This window comes from Coregonus clupeaformis, unplaced genomic scaffold (genome assembly GCF_020615455.1).
Source record: "Coregonus clupeaformis isolate EN_2021a unplaced genomic scaffold, ASM2061545v1 scaf1179, whole genome shotgun sequence".
Lineage (NCBI taxonomy): Eukaryota > Metazoa > Chordata > Actinopteri > Salmoniformes > Salmonidae > Coregonus > Coregonus clupeaformis.
Window position 1 is genome coordinate 97,484 of NW_025534633.1, and position 18,099 is coordinate 115,582.

The following is an 18,099-nucleotide window of genomic DNA, read 5'->3' on the forward strand; positions in this document are numbered from 1 at the left end:
GCCCAACAAATCAACGCTGGCCCAAAGGCTTCTACTAGCCCCTGATTTAATACATTGGCCGTTTCTTGTAAGAAAAGAACGATGGGAAAAACCAATCAACAACTTTGAAAACAAACCGTAAATGGATGATAATTGTCCTTTATAAAAAAAAACGAATGTACTATAATGCTTAAGAGTTGTGAAAGTGCCAAATGGTTTGATGAAGTTATTTGTCCATATGTGGAAGAGGACAGGGTTCTAACCAGTGACAGGACTAGACTAGTTAACAGGAGAGTAACCATTGGAGAGAGTCTTCTCTCTCCCCCTTTTCGGACGCCATTTTAAAACATCTCCCTGAGAGAGAAGAGCAACAAGGAGCTGTGGTTGGGTGCATTGTGACGTCTGACAGGGAAAATGACAAACATCAGCAAAAAACAGGAACATTAAAAATCCCCAAACCCTGATGATAAACTGTCGTAGCCCCCTGAAAATCCAGATTACACAAAAAGTTAATGTGAAAAATCCTATTTAGGATCCCCCATTAGAACATGTTGATATAGGACTGTTTCTATGACAACAGCGCAACAACAAAAACATTAAACATTCAATTGTTAAATAATATAATTTATTCAATTTCAGCATTTGTTTTCTTTTAAGACATCAAAAAATAAATAAAGATTTAGTAAGCGGCCTCTGTTGTCAAACAGATATATCATTTCTACCGGCATCATCTTGTATAGAATCTATTTCTTCATATTATATACAGAGATTACACATATTATTATTATTATATTATATCATATTATATACAGATACACGTCACACAAAACATTTTACATTTTACATTTTTAGTCATTTAGCAGACGCTCTTATCCAGAGCGACTTACAGGAGCAATTAGGGTTAAGTGCCTTGCTTAAGGGCACATCGACAGATTTTTCACCTCTGGGATTAGAACCAGCGACCTTTCGGTTACTGGCACAACGCTCTTAACCACTAACACTGTACAATGCTGTTGACAACAAATAAATACACATATTTCTAACTGGAACCCAGTAAGGAAGTAAGTAGACAGACCTTTAGCAATAACTCAGTGACATCACAGTAACCACTATAGACGTTATGACATAAAGTCACCAAAAAAAGCATTTCATTAAAGCCATTAAATTACTACATTACTATAAATACTTTGCTGTTTGATTCCTTTTATATAGATTTTATATCATGAAATAAAAAAAAAGATGGTTTTGTATACCCAACATTGAATTAATAAATATTAGCTTGCATGTATTGTATTGTTACAGTGCTGTAAATCGACTACCTATTTGTATATATATTCTACTCAACATGGTAATAGGGTATTTGTTTTTCTGAAGGGATATTACATGTTTGAAATAACCTCTTGATGGAGTGGCCATCTATACTAGGATATAATTCACAGTAACAGTGTTGTGGGGAAATCCATTTGAATTCAATAACTTTTTTTGAGAGCATCCCTTTTCGATTTTTAAAACAAAACTTTTACTTGACATGTTTTGTCCATGGGAAGAAGTGGTCAGAAGGTGAGGAAACAATAGGGACCCAACTGTGTCCTTTCATCCCCCAGACGGTGACCAGGGAGAGCGAGTTCCAGGTCTTCTACACGCCAGAAGGGCGGTCCGTTCTCCAGTGGTTGACACATGCAGCAGCAACAGTAGCCCTTGTCTCTTTTCAGCACGAACGTTCTGCAATGGTGTTCTCTTACCTCCATCCGTTCCGTCTATTCTGTTCCGTCTTCATAACTCACTTTGACCATGATGGGATCAAATCAAATCGAAGTGATTAAATATCAAACTAGTAAAATGTATATTTCAGTCTCTTCTGTCCTCCCTTTGGTCTCTTTCTATATGGAAGATCTGGATCATAATATGCACCTGCTCCATGGTGTGGCCACGGCTCCAGGAGACGAACCGTATGTTCCCAGACGTTCCGGTTTGAAGGTCAGGGGTCAGAGGTCAGGGGTTAGTCCAGGGTCTCGCGGGTGGGCGCCGTCTTCAGGACTGGAGTCGTCCTCCTCAGCCAGAGTGTCTCTGCGGGTGAACGCGGCCGCCAGCTGAACGCTGAGCCGCGGTTTGCGGGCGCCATCTCAGACAGCGCGATGTTGTTACGGTTGACCAGCGACGTCTTGTCCATGTTCTCTATGCTGTGCTTGGCCAACACCGCGTCCAGGAAGTCATACTTGGGCAACAGCGTGCCACTCTCAAACAGGTACTTGGCCAGGTAGGAGAAAGCCACGTTGCCCAGGAAGGAGGCCAGCATGGAGACGGTCTTAAAGGGGAACTTCTGCACCACTATCTGATCCACCTCTCCAGTCAGATGATGGATCCTCTCCTCCAGCCGCCAGCCGGGGTAGTAGATGAAAGGGGCAGTGAGAGGTAGGGCTCCCCTCCTCCGACCCTCAGGATCAGCCCGAAGACGTGGCGGCCACGGAGCCGTACGTGTTGGTCCCCTTGACGAAGAGGACGGAGATCAGCTGAGGGAAGATGATGACGTAGACCAGGTCAGAGCTCAGGTACCACAGCCCGTACACCGTCCCCGTTAGCAACGCCATCGCCGTGGCCAGGCCCCCGAACACAAAGATGGTGACGCGCATCACCCACACGATCTCGGTGTCCGATGCCTGGGAGGGGGGATACAATGTTACACACACACACACACACCAACACAGAGAACAGTGGTTCAACTATTTCTATGATGATGGTATGTAGTAAATTGAGGGTTTTTTTGGGGGTCCCGCACCCTCCAGCTCACCGATTGGCGGAAGGCCAGCTGGTAGATGTTCCGAGCGAACATGGAGCTAGCTGACAGGATGGAGGAGTCGGCGGATGACATCACAGCTGCAGAGACCGCCCCCAGGCCGAAGAAGGAGACGAAGGGAGGACAGAGGTACTGGAGGACTATGGGTAATATCATGTCCGCCTGGTCCCTCTCCTTAGGAGGCACAGCTCCATACGCGGTCTGGTTCCAGTCTGAGGGACGCCACGAACACAACATACAGTTTGGAAACTGGGAACTACAGCTGTGTCTAAAGGACTCCCTTTCTTTGGTTCCAGTCTGAGGAACGCCACGAACACAACATACAGTTTGGAAACTGGGAACTACAGCTGTGTCTAAAGGACTCCCTTTCTTTGGTTCCAGTCTGAGGAACAGTACACACACAACACAGTCAGGAACCCAGAACCAAGAACTTAGAACCAGAAAAAAACAGGGCAGACAGTGGTCAAACTAAGGAACCTACTGAAGAACTACAACCGTGGAAGACACAATGGTCAAAGGAACGTACTGAAGAACTACAACCGTGGAAGACACAATGGTCAAAGGAACCTACTGAAGAACTACAACCGTGGAAGACACAATGGTCAAAGGAACCTGCTGAAGAACTACAACCGTGGAAGACACAATGGTCAAAGGAACCTGCTGAAGAACTACAACCGTGGAAGACACAATGGTCAAAGGAACCTACGGAAGAACTACAACCGTGGAAGACACAATGGTCAAAGGAACCTACTGAAGAACTACAACCGTGGAAGACACAATGGTCAAAGGAACCTACTGAAGAACTACAACCGTGGAAGACACAATGGTCAAAGGAAACTACTGAAGAACTACAACCGTGGAAGACACAATGGTCAAAGGAACCTGCTGAAGAACTACAACCGTGGAAGACACAATGGTCAAAGGAACCTACTGAAGAACTACAACCGTGGAAGACACAATGGTCAAAGGAACCTACTGAAGAACTACAACCGTGGAAGACACAATCCTACTGAAGAACTACAACTGTGGAAGACACAATGGTCAAAGGAACCTACTGAAGAACTACAACCGTGGAAGACACAATCCTACTGAAGAACTACAACCGTGGAAGACACAATGGTCAAAGTAACCTACTGAAGAACTACAACCGTGGAAGACACAATGGTCAAAGTAACCTACTGAAGAACTACAACCGTGGAAGACACAATGGTCAAAGGAACCTACTAAAGAACTACAACTGTGTCTTAAGAACTTGTGTGTCAGGTCAGAAAGACCAGTGTGGAACCTCCATAACAGTACAACCCTACTGCAGCCTTTTAGATGATGACAAACAGTCATGTGACACCAAGTCACTTGGCTCTGTCATATCCTGACATGGCCTCTCCTATCATTGCTACGCTGACGATACACAACTAATCTTCTCCTTTCCCCCTTCTGATAACCAGGTGGCGAATCGCATCTCTGCATGTCTGGCCGACATATCAGTATGGATGACGGATCACCACCTCAAGCTGAACCCTGGCAAGACGGAGCTGCTCTTCCTCCCGGGGAAGGACTGCCCGTTCCATGATCTCGCCATCACGGTTGACAACTCCGTTGTGTCCTCCTCCCAGAGTGCGAAGAGCCTTGGCGTGACCCTGGACAACACCCTGTCGTTCTCCGCTAACATCAAGGCGGTGACCCGCTCCTGCAGGTTCATGCTCTACAACATTCGGAGAGTACGACCCTGCCTTACACAGGAAGCGGCACAGGTCCTAATCCAGGCACTTGTCATCTCCCGTCTGGATTACTGCAACTCGCTGTTGGCTGGCCTCCTGCCTGTGCCATTAAACCCCTACAACTCATCCAGAATGCCGCAGCCCGTCTGGTGTTCAACCTTCCCAAGTTCTCTCACGTCACCCCCCTCCTCCGCACACTCCACTGGCTTCCAGTTGAAGCTCGCATCCGTTACAAGACCATGGTGCTTGCCTATGGAGCAGTGAGGGGAACGGCACCTCTGTACCTTCGGGCTCTGATCAGTCCCTACACCCAAACGAGGGCATTGCGTTCATCCACCTCTGGCCTGCTGGCTCCCTTCCTCTGCGGAAGCATAGTTCCCGCTCAGCCCAGTCAAAACTGTTCGCTGCTCTGGCACCCCAATGGTGGAACAAGCTCCCTCACGACGCCAGGACAGCGGAGTCACTCACCACCTTCCGGAGACATTTGAAACCCCACCTCTTTAAGGAATACCTGGGATAGGATGAAGTAATCCTTCTACCCCCCATCCCACTGGCTATAGGGTGAATGCACCGATTTGTGAGTTGCTCTGGATAAGAGCGTCTGCTAAATGACGTAAATGTGCCCTTGAGCAAGGCACTTAACCCTAATTGCTCCTGTAAGTCGCTCTGGATAACAGCGTCTGCTAAATGACTAAAATGTAAATGTAAATGTAAATGCTGCTCACCATCACTGGACATAGTCCTACTGTAACTATATATCATCCCCTTAACGTATCATTTCACCTCCCATCACTGGACATAGTCCTACTGTAACTATATATCATCCCTTAACGTATCATTTCACCTCCCATCACTGGACATAGTCCTACTGTAACTATATATCATTCCCTTAACGTATCATTTCACCTCACCATCACTGGACATAGTCCTACTGTAACTATATATCATCCCCTTAACGTATCATTTCACCTCCCATCACTGGACATAGTCCTACTGTAACTATATATCATCCCTTAACGTATCATTTCACCTCCCATCACTGGACATAGTCCTACTGTAACTATATATCATTCCCTTAACGTATAATTTCACCTCCCATCACTGGACATAGTCCTACTGTAACTATATATCATCCCCTTAACGTATCATTTCACCTCCCATCACTGGACATAGTCCTACTGTAACTATATATCATTCCCTTAACGTATCATTTCACCTCCCATCACTGGACATAGTCCTACTGTAACTATATATCATTCCCTTAACGTATCATTTCACCTCCCATCACTGGACATAGTCCTACTGTAACTATATATCATTCCCTTAACGTATCATTTCACCTCCCATCACTGGACATAGTCCTACTGTAACTATATATCATCCCCTTAACGTATCATTTCACCTCCCATCACTGGACATAGTCCTACTGTAACTATATATCATCCCCTTAACGTATCATTTCACCTCCCATCACTGGACATAGTCCTACTGTAACTATATATCATTCCCTTAACGTATCATTTCACCTCCCATCGCTGGACATAGTCCTACTGTAACTATATATCATTCCCTTAACGTATCATTTCACCTCCCATCACTGGACATAGTCCTACTGTAACTATATATCATTCCCTTAACGTATCATTTCACCTCCCATCACTGGACATAGTCCTACTGTAACTATATATCATCCCCTTAACGTATCATTTCACCTCCCATCACTGGACATAGTCCTACTGTAACTTATATCATCCCCTTAACGTATCATTTCACCTCCCATCACTGGACATAGTCCTTCTGTAACTATATATCATCCCTTAACATATCATTTCCCTCTGTAATGGAGTGATGAAACAAACAGTGGTCCAGCAGGACTTTGATGCTGGAGTTAATACCTGGAGATCAAACCTAATTCAGTCCCTTCTGCTCCTCCTCTGATGTAATATTTACAAAGTTCACAGCAGTAAACGGAGAGATGGAGAGAGAGAGATGGAGAGAGAGATGGAGAGAGAGAGATGGAGAGAGAGAGATTGAGAAAGAGATGGAGAGAGAGAGAGAGAGAGAGAGAGAGAGAGAGAGAGAGAGAGATGGAGAGAGATCCTCAATAATGGATGAAGGGACCAGCTGCTGATCTTTTCTGGAGCTTTCCAGAGATCTGAGGGGAACACGGTTACACCCTGAGGTGTCCCCCGGACCCTCTCTACCCCCCTCCCCCAACGCCCAGGAAAGGGGGACATACTGTGTCATCATAAGGCTACCAGATGAGGAACTCTCCATCAGACATTTGGAAATGTTTGGAAAACAACTAACAACTGTAGATCAACCGACACGACAGAAAGAGATGTCCTTGTTAGAACCATTCATACATAAAGTACCTGGACCCCAGGTGTGCGTGTGTGCGTGCGTCCGTGTGTGTGTCTCACCTGTGGAGGCCCCTATAGCCCCAATCATCACTGAGGGCACGGCCATGACCAGGCACCCTGCAGCGGCGATGAAGGAGAGCACCTGGGCGTACGTAGCTGAAGAGGCAGAGAGAACCCGTTGGAAATACACCTGCCAGGGAATCCCCCCCAACATCTACAACACAGAGAGGAGATAGTGAATTCATCTAGAATACAGAGAGGAGATAGTGAATTCATCTAGATCATAGAGAGGAGATAGTGAATTCATCTAGATCATAGAGAGGAGATAGTGAATTCATCTAGATCAGAGAGGAGATAGTGAATTCATCTAGATCATAGAGAGGAGATAGTGAATTCATCTAGATCAGAGAGGAGATAGTGAATTCATCTAGATCATAGAGAGGAGATAGTGAATTCATCTAGAATACAGAGAGGAGATAGTGAAGTCATCTAGAATACAGAGAGGAGATAGTGAATCCATCTAGATCATAGAGAGGAGATAGTGAATTCATCTAGAATACAGAGAGGAGATAGTGAATTCATCTAGATCATAGAGAGGAGATAGTGAATTCATCTAGATCATAGAGAGGAGATAGTGAATTCATCTAGAATACAGAGAGGAGATAGTGAACTAAACAGTAAGTATCCTTACAATCGGAACATAATCACTACTCCTTAAACTGTAAATATTCTGTCTGCTGGAAGTTATCTATCCAGACCCAGTCCTATCCAGTACTGTACGTACCAGCAGACAGAAGTTGTCTATCCAGACCCAGGTGTCTTCTCTATTGATGTTTCCCTTCCAGGGAGCTTGGTAGATCTCCTTCACTGCACTGATCTTGATGTCTGACACCGCCGGGTTGTTCAGAGCGAACGGTACTGAAACCCACTGACACACAGGAACACATCAAACCCGGGTCATACGCACACTGCTACAGCCGACATGTCGTGTTTTTAGTAGTTGTAGAAATAGAGCATCGTGTTTTTAATAGTTGTAGAAATGGGCGTCATGTTTTTAATAGTTGTAGAAATGGAGCGTCATGTTTTTAATAGTTGTAGAAATGGAGCATCGTGTTTTTAATAGTTGTAGAAATAGAGCATCATGTTTTTAATAGTTGTAGAAATGGAGCATCGTGTTTTAATAGTTGTAGAAATAGAGCATCATGTTTTTAATAGTTGTAGAAATAGAGCATCATGTTTTTAATAGTTGTAGAAATGGAGCATCGTGTTTTTAATAGTTGTAGAAATAGAGCATCATGTTTTTAATAGTTGTAGAAATGGAGCGTAGTGTTTTTAAGAGTGAGAGTTGTGCCTATTCCTTCTCAAATTCAAATGCTTTCAAACGTTTGAGCTACAATGGATCCCATGGAATGGTCCCAAAAGTGCAAAACTCCAAGCAAGCTGAAATAAGTGATTTGTAAGGCCGAGTGTCTCACCAGTCCCAGGAAGATACAGAAGAGTTGCACCACGTCAGTGTAGGCTACAGAGTACAGGCCTCCTACTAGAGTGTAGAAGATGGCAATACAGGCAGAGATCACCACAGACATCTTAATGTTGATGTCTATGATAACGCTCAGTGTGGCCCCTAGAGGAACAGACAGACAGGGACCTGATCAGAGACAGTAACACACACACACACACACACACACACACACACACACACACACACACACACACACAACACACACACACACACGCACACACACACACACAGACACACTGTGCTGTATACCATCCATAATAACTTACCCAGGGCAGATAAGATGGCTGCGGACCAGAAGATCTCTCCCATTAGAGCAGGTATGAAGAGAAGCCCCCCCATCCTCTTCCCATACTTCTGCTGGAACGGGTCCAGCATGGTGACGTAACCTCTGGAGCGCATCGGCTTGGCGAAAAACAGACCTCCTGCACACACACACACACACACACACACACACACACACACACACACCACGGGAAGCATGCAGCATTTTGGCAGGTTTTAACGCACAGGAATGTTGTGGACTTTCAGAGGAATATAAAATATATATTTGGGAATATTTCACAAGTAAGCCTACATTGTTAATTTTGTTATTTCAAACTGTAGTCTGTTATACAGTGCGTTCGGAAAAGTATTCAGACCCCTTGAGTTTTTCCACGTTTTGGTACGTTACAGCCTTATTCTAAAATTTATGAAATTAAATGTTTTCCTCGTCAATCTACGCACAATGTCGCATAATGACAAAGCGAAAACAGGTTTTTAGAAAGGTTTGCAAATGTATTAAAAATAAAAAACAGAAATACCTTATTTACATAAGTATTCAGACCCTTTGCTATGAGACTCAAAAATTGAGCTCAGGTGCATCCTGTTTCCATTGATCATCCTTGAGATGTTTCTACAACTTGATTGGAGTCCACCTGTGGTAAATTCAACTGATTGGACACGATTTGGAATGGCACACACTTGTCTATATAAGGTCCCACAGTTGACAGTGCATGTCAGAGCAAAAACCAAGCATTGAGGTCGAAGGAATTGTCCGTAGAGCTCCGAGACAGGATTGTGTCGAGGTACAGAGCTGGGGAAGGGTGCCAAATAATTTATGCAGCATTGAAGGTCCCCATGAACACAGTGAACTCCATTCTTACATGGAAGAAGTTTGGAACCACCAAGTCTCTTCTTAGAGCAGGCCGCCCGGCCAAACTGAGAAACACGATTCTCTGGTCTGATGAAACCAAGATTGAAGTCTTTGGCCTGAATGCAAAGTGTCACATCTGGAGGAAACCTGGCACCATCCCTACGGTGAAGCATGGTGGTGGCAGCAGTGGGGATGTTTTTCAGCGGCAGGGACTGGGAGACTAGTCAGGATCGAGGGAAAGATGAACGGAGCAAAGTACAGAGAGATCTTTGATGAAAACCTGCTCCAGAGCGCTCAGGACCTCAGACTGGGTAAAGGTTCTTCTTCCAACAGGACAACGAACCTGAGCACAGCCAAGACAACACAGGAGTGGCTCGGGACAAGTCTCTGAATGTCCTTGAGTGGCCCAGCCAGAGCCCGGACTTGAACCCAATCGAACATCTCTGGAGAGACCTGAAAATAGCTGTGCGAGCAACGCTCCCCATCCAACCTGACAGAGCTTGAGAGGATCTGCAGAGAAGAATGGGAGAAACTCCCCAAATACAGGTGTGCCAAGCTTGTAGCGTCATACCCAAGAAGACTTGAAGGCTGTAATCGCTGCAAAAGGTGCTTCAACAAAGTACTGAGTAAAGGTTCTGAATACGTATGTAAATTCGGTATGTTTTTTATTTTTAATACATTTGCAAAAATTAATAAAAACCTGTTTTTGCTTTGTCATTGTGGGGTATTGTGTATATATTAATGAGGGGGGGCAATGTAATCAATTTTAGAATAAGGCTGTAGCATAACAAAATGTGGAAATGGTCAAGGGGTCTGAATACTTTCCGAATGCGGTGTATATATATTGAGATGACTTACCTATGACGAGACTTAGCGCATATCCAAAAGGGGCTTGTGCCCAAGCCAAGCCGTACCCAGGAAGATACACATACTCAGCCGTTCCGTTTATATATCCACCGCCAACCCAGGTCGCTGAAATGAAAACGACAAAAATATACATGTTCAGCCTACATTAATAGAGTCGAATCATGATTACCAGATGAGCCTAAAAGCAAATGACAAGGTCACGACATTGCGCTAATTTAGAATTGAGCTTGAAAATTGTACGTTTGGACCAATTATGAGTTTCTTCACGGAATAATGTATTTTTATTTTTTTAATCTGTAAACTAAAGCTGTTCAAAAAGGTATGGGCCTACAACATTCTTTGTGTAAACTTCTAGAATCAGAATCACCTTTATTCGCTAAATACATTTGCATGCATAGGAATTTGACTCGGGTGAAATCGAAATCAACTTACAATAGAAAATTGACTAGCCTATCTCAATTATTCACACAAAGAAACTCACCGGTCGTGGTAAAACCACCAACAAATAAACCAATGTCCCTGCCGCCGACCATGATGGTTTCACTGCGGTCCGTGCCCTCCGCCTCGCCTGCGTGCTTGTTCTTCCACGCGGCCCAGATTCCCACCGCGAGGATCAGAACGTAGAAAAGGGCGATCGCCGCCAGTCCCTCCACGTGGATGCCGGTCATCTTCTCTTCGTCTAGCTCGAGCTGAGCCGCGTGTCTTCGCTAGGAGCCGGGTGGCATTGAGACCTGCAGGGGGGGTGCGGTGCGGAGAGAAAGGGGACATTGAATTGAGTGGCAGAGAAGGATGGGATTGGATAGCCTAAAACACAACATAAAAGACAAAACATTATAATTGTAATTATCTTTTGTTAGGCTATTTCGTTTGATTGATTATGTTACTATTTTCTAACATCAGAAATAAGACGACAGTCTTATTATTATTTTTTTTATCCCCGACTGGTTTCCACAGCCTCTATGTATGTGCGTAAAAACCCAAATTACGCACAACCCTCAGACAGTCTGTGGAGCTGTTGAGGCGTTAAAACTGGCTTCATCTTCTGATGGGAGAGTCGCAATATCACGACAAAACATCTGACATTAGTATTTAAAATATCAAATGTTGTCCTTTTAACAAAACCCTCCTCAAATCGGAGAATGATGACATAAGGCTATATCTGGAGCAATGGTGAATTGTTTATAATTATATAGACTGATTTACTTTACCGTTATGCAGATTCCTTTACATAGCCTACCGTGTCTTCAGCAACAACAAAAAAATAGAAAATAGACAAGTTACCTGAAGTGTCTCTTGGCTCTAACCGACACTTAAGGTGGAAGCCGCTTCTCAACCAGCTGGTGGACAGATAGACACTGGAAGTACGTTATCCTCCGGTACCCACCTTGAGAATTAAGTCATTATCAACTAAGAGCTCGTGCTGGGATCGTCCCTCCCTTCCGGTGACTTTATAATGGGACCAAGGTGGCGTCAGACGTCCAGTGTTCATGCGCGTCAGAGAGAGAAAAGTGAACATCATTTTTATGAGAATAATGAGCACGAGAAACGTCACTGGGTTTTTCCAACTGCTACTGGTGGTGTAAGCACGTGTGTGTGTGTGTGAGAGAGAGAGAGAGAGAGGAGAGAGAGAGAGAGAGAGAGAGAGAGAGAGAGAGAGAGAGAGACAGAGACAGAGAGAGAGAGAGAGCAGAGAGAGAGAGACGGAGAGAGAGAGAGAGAGAGAGAGGGAGAGAGAGAGACAGAGAGAGAGAGGAGCGGAGAGAGACGGAGAGAGAGAGACGGAGAGAGAGAGAGGAGAGAGAGAGAGAGAGAGAGAGAGCGGAGAGAGAGAAGAGAGAGAGAGAGAGGGCAGAGAGAGAGACGGGAGAGAGACGGAGAGAGAGAGAGAGAGGGGAGAGAGAGAGAGAGAGAGAGAGAGGAGAGAGACGGAGAGAGAGAGAGAGAGAGAGAGAGAGAGAGAGAGAGAGAGAGAGAGAGAGGAGACAGAGAGAGAGAGACGGAGAGAGAAGAGAGAGACACTCACTACGATAAACATGGACAGCGTTCATTCTAAATCTCTCCATAAACTCTTTCTTTCACTTGTCACCAGTCTCGTGTGCCATGTTTCGCAATAAGCACCTTTAATAGGCCAGACTGGTCTCATAGACTAAACGTAACATAGTAAACGTATATCCGGGACAATGAAATGATTATGACATGTTTGGTATAGTTACATAAGATAGATGTTTACTTAAGGCAAAAACAAAGGGAGGGTGGTTGGTTGGGGTGGATGGGTAGCAGTATAACGTGAAAGTCTAGCAACCCAAAGGTTGCATGTTTGAATCTCATCATGGACAACTTTTGCATGTTAGCTAACCCTTCCCTAACCCCAACCTTAACCATGTTAGCTAACCCTTCCCCTAACCCCAACCTTAACCATGTTAGCTAACCCTTCCCCTAACCCCAACCTTAACCATGTTAGCTAACCCTTCCCCTAACCCCAACCTTAACCATGTTAGCTAACCCTTCCCCTAACCCCAACCTTAACCATGTTAGCTAACCCTTCCCCTAACCCCAACCTTAACCATGTTAGCTAACCCTTCCCCCTAACCCCAACCTTAACCATGTTAGCTAACCCTTCCCCTAACCCCAACCTTAACCATGTTAGCTAACCCTTCCCCTAACCACAACCTTAACCATGTTAGCTAACCCTTCCCCTAACCCCAACCTTAACCATGTTAGCTAACCCTTCCCCCTAACCCCAACCTTAACCATGTTAGCTAACCCTTCCCCTAACCCCAACCTTAACCATGTTAGCTAACACTTCCCCTAACCCCAACCTTAACCATGTTAGCTAACCCTTCCCCTAACCCCAACCTTAACCATGTTAGCTAACCCTTCCCCCTAACCCCAACCTTAACCATGTTAGCTAACCCTTCCCCTAACCCCAACCTTAACCATGTTAGCTAACCCTTCCCCTAACCCCAACCTTAACCATGTTAGCTAACCCTTCCCCTAACCCCAACCTTAACCATGTTAGCTAACCCTTCCCCTAACCCCAACCTTAACCAGGTTAGCTAACCCTTCCCCTAACCCCAACCTTAACCATGTTAGCTAACCCGTCCTCTACCAAAACATTGTTTTTGTTTTTTTCGGTAATGCAGGAGGCTATAAAAATCATGGTTACACTTCCAATTCAATTCTATCCACCTGAAAACCCTGAAGAAAATTATTAAGCAACTTATTTGTTATGCAAATATTGAAATTGATGGACAACCTCTTTGTTGGCAACCTTTTATTGAAAAACTATTATTTTCTAAATGACATTGTGGACAAGGATGGAACATTTGTTTGATTCTGGAACATTGTGTTGAAGCTATGGGGATATTTGAACAGCTCAGCTGGATGTGCTCAGTTGATGTCTGCTACCCCCCACAGGGAAAGTTAAGATGGAGAAAGGAAAGCACAACTAAACTCTACAGTGGGGGAAAAAAGTATTTAGTCAGCCACCAATTGTGCAAGTTCTCCCACTTAAAAAGATGAGGCCTGTAATTTTCATCATAGGTACACAGCAACTATGACAGACAAAATGAGATTTTTTTTCTCCAGAAAACCACATTGTAGGATTTTTAATGAATCTATTTGCAAATTATGGTGGAAAATACGTATTTGGTCAATAACAAAAGTTTCTCAATACTTTGTTATATACCCTTTGTTGGTAATGACACAGGTCAAACGTTTTCTGTAAGTCTTCACAAGGTTTTCACACACTGTTGCTGGTATTTTGGCCCATTCCTCCATGCAGATCTCCTCTAGAGCAGTGATGTTTTGGGGCTGTCGCTGGGCAACACGGACTTTCAACTCCCTCCAAAGATTTTCTATGGGGTTGAGATCTGGAGACTGGCTAGGCCACTCCAGGACCTTGAAATGCTTCTTACGAAGCCACTCCTTCGTTGCCCGGGCGGTGTGTTTGGGATCATTGTCATGCTGAAAGACCCAGCCACGTTTCATCTTCAATGCCCTTGCTGATGGAAGGAGGTTTTCACTCAAAATCTCACGATACATGGCCCCATTCATTCTTTCCTTTACACGGATCAGTCGTCCTGGTCCCTTTGCAGAAAAACAGCCCCAAAGCATGATGTTTCCACCCCCATGCTTCACAGTAGGTATGGTGTTCTTTGGATGCAACTCAGCATTCTTTGTCCTCCAAACACGACGAGTTGAGTTTTTTACCAAAAAGTTCTATTTTGGTTTCATCTGACCATATGACATTCTCCCAATCGTCTTCTGGATCATCCAAATGCACTTTAGCAAACTTCAGACGGGCCTGGACATGTACTGGCTTAAGCAGGGGGACACGTCTGGCACTGCAGGATTTGAGTCCCTGGCGGCGTAGTGTGTTACTGATGGTAGGCTTTGTTACTTTGGTCCCAGCTCTCTGCAGGTCATTCACTAGGTCCCCCCGTGTGGTTCTGGAATTTTTGCTCACCGTTCCTGTGATCATTTTGACCCCACGGGGTGAGATCTTGCGTGGAGCCCCAGATCGAGGGAGATTATCAGTGGTCTTGTAAGTCTTCCATTTCCTAATAATTGCTCCCACAGTTGATTTCTTCAAACCAAGCTGCTTACCTATTGCAGATTCAGTCTTCCCAGCCTGGTGCAGGTCTACAATTTTGTTTCTGGTGTCCTTTGACAGCTCTTTGGTCTTGGCCATAGTGGAGTTTGGAGTGTGACTGTTTGAGGTTGTGGACAGGTGTCTTTTATACTGATAATAAGTTCAAACAGGTGCCATTAATACAGGTAACGAGTGGAGGACAGAGGAGCCTCTTAAAGAAGAAGTTACAGGTCTGTGAGAGTCAGAAATCTTGCTTGTTTGTAGGTGACCAAATACTTATTTTCCACCATAATTTGCAAATAAATTCATTAAAAAATCCTACAATGTGATTTTCTGGATTGTTTTCCTCAATTTGCCTGTCATAGTTTACGTGTACCTATGATGAAAATTACAGGCCTCTCTCATCTTTTTAAGTGGGAGAACTTGCACAATTGGTGGCTGACTAAATACTTTTTTTCCCCACTGTATGTCGTCCTACTATAAAAAAAAATTGTATAAATGGACACAGAAAGATCAAATCAACTCTGAAACATATCAATTTACTTTGAATCTGCAATTCCGTACAAATTTCAAAATATTCATGTACAAAACACAAACATTCTACATCTCTAACACCAAACCTCTTTAAACCATTTTGCTAGACACCGATTCATCCTTGAAAATACAATTGCTACTAGAAACCAGAAAATTCAACAGCATCAAATAAAGTGGGAGGAGCTGAGCAATGGGGAGTGTTGGGAAACTTTAGGCAAATTTCTTTCACAAAGTCGACTAGTGTTATTGAACAATATTAATTAAAGTAAATATGTTACTATAAGGACAAAATGTTCCATATGGAATGTAAGCTAACAATAGTTCGTTCTTATTTCTTTTTGTATAAGGCTACACCATGGCATTACTGATAACTGTCTTGTCCTAATGCGTTATATCGTGTGTTTGTCTGAGTATTGTCATCTATACCGTCCTCAGTTCTTATGTTGTCTTGTCTTGTTATTGTCATTATCAGATTGTTTGTATTTTGTTTAATAAAAAAACGTTAATCCCTCACATTAACATTAGCCAGCAAGCTAACGTTAGCGTTAGCCACCTAGCTAACATTAGCCACAACAAATTCAAATTCGTAACATATCATACAAATTATAATTTGTAACATATAATACGAAATGGATAATGGACATCAACAAATTAATACATACTGTCCACGGGTGGTAAACATGGTCGCTGTCCAAAGTGGTAAACATGGTCGCTGTCCAAGGTGGTAAACATGGTCGCTGTCCAAGGTGGTAAACATGGTCGCTGTCCAAGGTGGTAAACATGGTCGCTGTCCATGGTGCTGAACATGGTCGCTGTCCAAGGTGGTAAACATGGTCGCTGTCCAAGGTGGTAAACATGGTCGCTGTCCAAGGTGGTAAACATGGTCGCTGTCCATGGTGTTAAACATGGTCGCTGTCCATGGTGCTGAACATGGTCGCTGTCCAAGGTGGTAAACATGGTCGCTGTCCAAGGTGGTATACATGGTCGCTGTCCAAGGTGGTAAACATGGTCGCTGTCCATGGTGGTAAACATGGTCGCTGTCCAAGGTGGTAAACATGGTCGCTGTCCAAGGTGGTAAACATGGTCGCTGTCCAAGGTGGTAAACATGGTCGCTGTCCAAGGTGGTAAACATGGTCGCGGTCCAAGGTGGTAAACATGGTCGCTGTCCATGGTGGTAAACATGGTCGCTGTCCATGGTGGTAAACATGGTCGCTGTCCAAGGTGGTAAACATGGTCGCTGTCCAAGGTGGTAAACATGGTCGCTGTCCAAGGTGGTAAACATGGTTGCTGTCCATGGTGGTAAACATGGTCACTGTCCATGGTGGTAAACATGGTCGCTGTCCAAGGTGGTAAACATGGTCGCTGTCCATGGTGCTGAACATGGTCGCTGTCCATGGTGGTAAACATGGTCACTGTCCATGGTGGTAAACATGGTCAATGTCCAAGGTGGTAAACATGGTCGCTGTCCATGGTGGTAAACATGGTCGCTGTCCATGGTGGTAAACATGGTCGCTGTCCAAGGTGGTAAACATGGTCGCTGTCCAAGGTGGTAAACATGGTCGCTGTCCATGGTGCTGAACATGGTTCGCTGTCCAAGGTGGTAAACATGGTCGCTGTCCAAGGTGGTAAACATGGTCGCTGTCCAAGGTGGTAAACATGGTCGCTGTCCATGGTGTTAAACATGGTCCGCTGTCCATGGTGCTGAACATGGTCGCTGTCCAAGGTGGTAAACATGGTCGCTGTCCAAGGTGGTATACATGGTCGCTGTCCAAGGTGGTAAACATGGTCGCTGTCCATGGTGGTAAACATGGTCCGCTGTCCAAGGTGGTAAACATGGTCGCTGTCCAAGGTGGTAAACATGGTCGCTGTCCAAGGTGGTAAACATGGTCGCTGTCCAAGGTGGTAAACATGGTCGCGGTCCAAGGTGGTAAACATGGTCGCTGTCCATGGTGGTAAACATGGTCGCTGTCCATGGTGGTAAACATGGTCGCTGTCCAAGGTGGTAAACATGGTCGCTGTCCAAGGTGGTAAACATGGTCGCTGTCCAAGGTGGTAAACATGGTTGCTGTCCATGGTGGTAAACATGGTCACTGTCCATGGTGGTAAACATGGTCGCTGTCCAAGGTGGTAAACATGGTCGCTGTCCATGGTGCTGAACATGGTCGCTGTCCATGGTGGTAAACATGGTCACTGTCCATGGTGGTAAACATGGTCAATGTCCAAGGTGGTAAACATGGTCGCTGTCCATGGTGGTAAACATGGTCGCTGTCCATGGTGGTAAACATGGTCGCTGTCCAAGGTGGTAAACATGGTCGCTGTCCAAGGTGGTAAACATGGTCGCTGTCCATTGTGGTAAACATGGTCGCTGTCCAAGGTGGTAAACATGGTTGCTGTCCATGGTGGTAAACATGGTCACTGTCCAAGGTGGTAAACATGGTCGCTGTCCAAGGTGGTAAACATGGTCGCTGTCCATGGTGCTGAACATGGTCGCTGTCCAAGGTGGTAAACATGGTCGCTGTCCAAGGTGGTAAACATGGTCGCTGTCCAAGGTGGTAAACATGGTCGCTGTCCAAGGTGGTAAACATGGTCGCTGTCC

The 18,099-nt window shown here is 44.8% G+C and overlaps 1 pseudogene; it reads right to left on the minus strand.

Annotated features, from left to right (window-relative positions):
- Window positions 1-1,701: 1,701 nt before the first annotated feature.
- On the minus strand, window positions 1,702-11,833 carry LOC123486371 (annotated as a pseudogene).
- Between the last annotated feature and the right edge of the window lie 6,266 nt (window positions 11,834-18,099).